Consider the following 5,276-nt stretch of genomic DNA (forward strand, 5'->3'; position numbering starts at 1 on the left):
AGCTCCCAAACAAGAGCAGTTAGTAAGGCAGCTCCAGTGCCCAAAGGGCCAGTACTATCACGACGAACCCCAACTCCACCAGTTAGTACGCCTATTCCTGTGGAGGAAGCACAACCAGCCAGTCGTAGTTTATCATCTATCGCATTTGATGTTGTTAAATCGTGCGTATCTTCCCATCTTGGAAATATTATACTGAAGATGAAGGAAAATGCCAGTTGCAGGTGTTTTTCCAGGAGTTATGTGTAAGTAATGTTATTCATCGCAATTACTTTGCTTCGTCCCATACATCCTACCTCCATGATGGTTATAATACAACAAATTTTCCCATTTTTCTCTATAGAGAAGAACCGATTTGGAAACTCAGGATGAGGTAATCTGTGCTAATACCTCTGCTATCTTCAAGAATGCTTGGTGGCAGTATCGGAATTACCTGAAGAAAACGTACTTCACCGGCAAAGAAACTCATCAAATTACCTTACGTTCTCCTGAGACACATTTACTGGACGATGACTGGGAATGCCTTGTTCTGTACTGGTCCCGAACCAAGAATGTGGTAAGTTCTATGAGCTTATTTTCTATTTTTAAGTATTATATTCTTGCGTCTTACTGTACTCTGTTCATGTAGAACAGGTGCCTAAACCTGAAGAACAACTGTTCTAATTTAAGATTCCATTGCTATCATAGTTCAAAAAAGCGCTAGACGTTAATTGTGCGTTTTGCCACCGCCTTGCACTTTACTGACCAAAGCGCGTGCTTATGCGCAGTTATGCATAGATTAAGCATAGTTATGAGCAATGCGTTGTGCCAACGCCTACAGCCTAGGCGCGCTTAAGCGCTCGCTTAGGCGTGCCTTTTTAACTATGATTGCTTTGCTCTAGTATCACTGTATTTACTGATACAAACTTATTTTTAAATTGAAGGATCCAATCGAAACTCCAATGAAACAGCAGGTATGTTCACGCATGTTTCTTTAACAGGTTTGCTCTTATCAATAGCTCTTTTGATTTCAATTTCAATTGTGTATACAATTAACTTTCATATCATGCACATTACTAGCATCACAACAGAGCCAATAGTGTTGTTGTACATGTAGACCCGTGGTACCCATCTGAAATCATGTTGTGCCGTGTAGTTTCCCACACTTTGTATTCTTTCACTGCTGCTTTGTCTTGAACTGATATGATTTGTACCGTGTCTCTATTTTGATTTGGCAAGACAATGCAGTAACCATAGGACATAGATATATGTTTGTTTGATGCTTTTATTATGTACTAGTACTTGTCAATAGAAGACTTGGTAGTTTAATCCTGTCCACCTTACTAATGAACTGGTTCACCGAAATGAGTTTCATATACTAGTACATGCTAAACTTGTTATGTGTCTGCTTGTTTCTTCTTTTAGAATGCTGACAGAATATTGGGGAAGAGTGCCTTATTAAGCAATGGTAAAGGAAGTAATGCAGATAAGTTTCAGGATAGTGACACATCCTTGTTGGTCTCCAACAAAGCTGATAAAATAGCTAAGGAAGACTATCTTGAAGACAGCGAGACAACCCCAAAGTCCTGTCTTGGTTTAATGTTCGAGTTATTGGCCACTACCGCTTGCACAAGCTATTCAAACTCACTGTTTGAATCAGTTCGGTTTCCTGAGTCTCAACTACAAGCTGAAAGACATCGATCAGTTGTGCTGCGACAAGAAGCGGAAGGACTGCGGAAGTCCCTGGAGCATTCAGATGCATACTTTCTGGTGCAACAGCAAGCGTTGGAGGATTTTAGCGCCAAATAGGACAAAGCTAATCAGCTTGCTAAGCTTATTGCCAGCATGGTGGATACCCAGGATAACATTTCTTGAGCTCTTCTGAAGTTATTTCAGTTATGCTCTTGTTTTGCTGCCGTGTTTATTTGCACTGGTGGCCAATTTTGACGGCCAGTGTATGTAATATGCTGCTTTGTTCCCTATATTTGCACTGGTGGCGAACTTTGATGCCCAGTGGATGTAATATGTGTAATAGCGGTAATAGGCTAGCCTTAATTGCTTGCTTATTTATTTCCTTATTGTCTTGTTTAGTTGTTTGCTTGTAGTCACTGCAGTTCTTTTTCTGTGTTTTCTAGTGGCCACAATAGCCTATTTTTGGTAACAAGGCCAAAATAATCATGCAACACATGGACTGTTGTAACCATGGGCCTCCTGCAGGCTGTATGATCATGGGCCTTCATTCGGCCGTAGGACCATTGGTCTTCTATACGAGCCGTAGGATCCATCGGCCTTGTATACGGGCCTTAGGGATCAATGGGCCTTCTACGGGTCGTAGTGTCCATGGGCCTTCTACGGGCCGTACGATCCATGGGCCTTCTACGGGCCGTACTATCCATGGGCCTCATACGGGCCGTAGGATCCATGGGCCTTCTACGGGGCGTATCATCATTTCGCCAATCATGGGCCGTACTATTCGTGGACCATAACGGGCCGTTAATAGGTCGTATTTGATAACTCTATGAAAACAACCCAATGGTTTTTTTTGACATGAAAGCGGCCCAACGTATTAACGGTCCGCAAACGGGCCGACTGTAACGACGGGCTGAATTTCGCCCACAAGCAGAAAATGACAGTAACAGGCCATATGTAACCGAATGCTGCAAGTGAGCCCAAGAATTAATGGGCCCTAAGAAGGCCGAAAGATAACTTGGGCTGGAAATAGCCCAATGCAATAACGGGCCGTTAATAGGTATAAAGTGATACACTGTTCATTACGGGTCAGTTTCACCACGGGCCGTTAATGGGCCAAGAGTTACAAAGGTCCTCATATGGGCCGAAAGAAGTAATGGGCCACACATGGGCCGGAAGTTAAAACGGGCTGAATCATATTGGATGGCCCAGATGACGCTACTGGGCCTAATTCGGATAGGGCGTAACGGGCCCTGGGTTAGCAGGCTATAAATGGGCTATATGCGAATAGGCCGTTAACAGGCTTTCCATGGGCCGGCCCGCCACCTTTTGACCATGTCAAACGGGCCGGCCTTTTCACAGGAATGGGCTTCTGTTGGGTCGTGCCACGTGTCATCGTATTATAGGCACCTTCAGTCCAATGAGCGGATGACATCTGTCCCAACGGTGAGCCGACACGTGTTTCCTCTAGCCAATGATGATTTTACACGTGGAAAATCCCCATTGGTAGGGGCTGTTAACGGGTTATCGGATCCAAAACCCGACCCGATAGCTTAACGGGGTTCCGTTACGGTGGATGCCACGTGTCGGTCACCCTTGATGAAAGCACTTCTGTGACGCGCGATTTATCGTCATGGAAGTGGACACTTCCGTGATGATAATTTTGGTAATGTCATGGAACACTTCTACGACAGCACAGGTATGACTATCTTGATTCTGTCATAAATTTGTCATGGATGTACATGCATGACAAAAAACGCGACCTACTGTGACAAACACGTATCATCACGGAAGTGTATTTTTTTTGTAGTGTGTGCTCTGAAACTTGATATGATGAAAACCTATGATCGGTTGGAGTGGAATTATCTAGAGAAGGTTATGTTGAAATTGGGAATCAGCTCTAAGTTCACAGAGACTATGATGCGGTGTGTTTCTTCAGTATCTTTTTCTGTTATCAATGGAGGGAAACAAGAAGACTTCACACCATTGCACGGTTTGAGGCAGGGGATCCCATATCTCCATATCTCTTCCTATTGGCGGCCGAGGGCCTTTCATATCTATTGAAATCGATGCTTTCGATGGAGAGGATACATGGCATTACGGTGGCAGAAGGTGCACCCACTACTAGAGAAAAGCTTACCAGTAGCGCTTGTTTTTGTGCTACCAGTAGCGCGGGTACCAGCGCTACTGCTACGACGCTACCGCTATTTTCTAGCAGTAGCGTGTTTCTAGACCAGCGCTACTGGTAAGTTCAACTACTAGTAGCGCGTTTTTAGGCCAGCGCTACTGCTAACATTTATGTTTTCTTTTTAATATTTTGGCGTTGTACATGTTTAAATAGATGTATCTTTTATACAATAACAACTCATCATGAACTAGTCTGTTTAAATAGCATATTCATTACCAGTAGTCATCACCACCAAACAATGTTCGTCAATGAGACATCATATATATAACAAGTTGGTCACTAGTCATAATCACAACTCCTCATCCTCCTAATCAACTCTAACACATTATAGCACATAATAACACATTCTACCTAGGCCTACTCCTCTCATAGGACCTACTCTACCCTCTCTTAGGTAAAATATCATAAAACAAGATAGCCATTGACTCTTCATTAAGGAAACTGAACTCTCCATAATGAAGAACGGAGATCAACCTGTCTCCAAGTCTTGGCCTACACAGAGTGTTGCTTCCAAGTAGCTCTTTACGATGGTTGAAACATTTTTTCCAATCATTTATTATCATGGCTTCCTCGCTTTTAGAAATCTGGTATGGACAGGAGTGATGTGGATACTGTGGCTGACCTGGCCGTGGTGGCCGTAAGCTCATAACTTCAACGCGACCTCCTGGCAACATCAGATGAGGCACACAATCCATCGGGATTTTCTGTTCAAAAACATAGTAATAACTTTGTAGTTAGCAATGTAGTTAGCAATGTTCAAAGATGCACGGATGTCGTAATAGTAGAAAAATCTTACCATGATATCTCCATTGATGTTACCGTAGCACACCGCGTGCACTAGTGGCACATATGTACCATAATTTTGAGGAATTCGATAATAGCTATTGTAATTTTCAAGATCAGTAAAAAAAGTGATAAGACCATCTTTCTCCTTATAAGTTAATTGTGCTTCATCATTGTAGTAGTAGGTTCTGTCTACCATCTTCCGTACATTTTTTGAAGAATGAAAATAAGCTGTCAATGGAAATAAGCTGTCAAATATTTTGAAATTTACAATATAAATTACTTAGTAAATATGTTTAAGAAACTCACACAGCGGTAGAACTAGAAGCGTGTCAACAAGGACCCAAATGGTCATATCATTTTTGTCGATGTCAGGATCACGAAGATCGAAGGTGAGAAGCATAACCTCATGAAAATCATACGCCTTGGAAAGGGCTTCCCAATTCGGGCAACCAAAGTTGGATGAGTTCACATAATTGTATAGTTTTACAGCAAAATCATAACCATGATGGGTCCTTAGTTGAATTATCTTTGTCTCCGTGCTTTCATGATCTTCAAAACCCATCTTCTCCAAGACATAGCGTCTTGCATGGCATGGGATAAGCTAGTCGAATCATAAAAGACAGAAATTACACATTGA

Source organism: Triticum aestivum, chromosome 7B (genome assembly GCF_018294505.1).
Source record: "Triticum aestivum cultivar Chinese Spring chromosome 7B, IWGSC CS RefSeq v2.1, whole genome shotgun sequence".
Lineage (NCBI taxonomy): Eukaryota > Viridiplantae > Streptophyta > Magnoliopsida > Poales > Poaceae > Triticum > Triticum aestivum.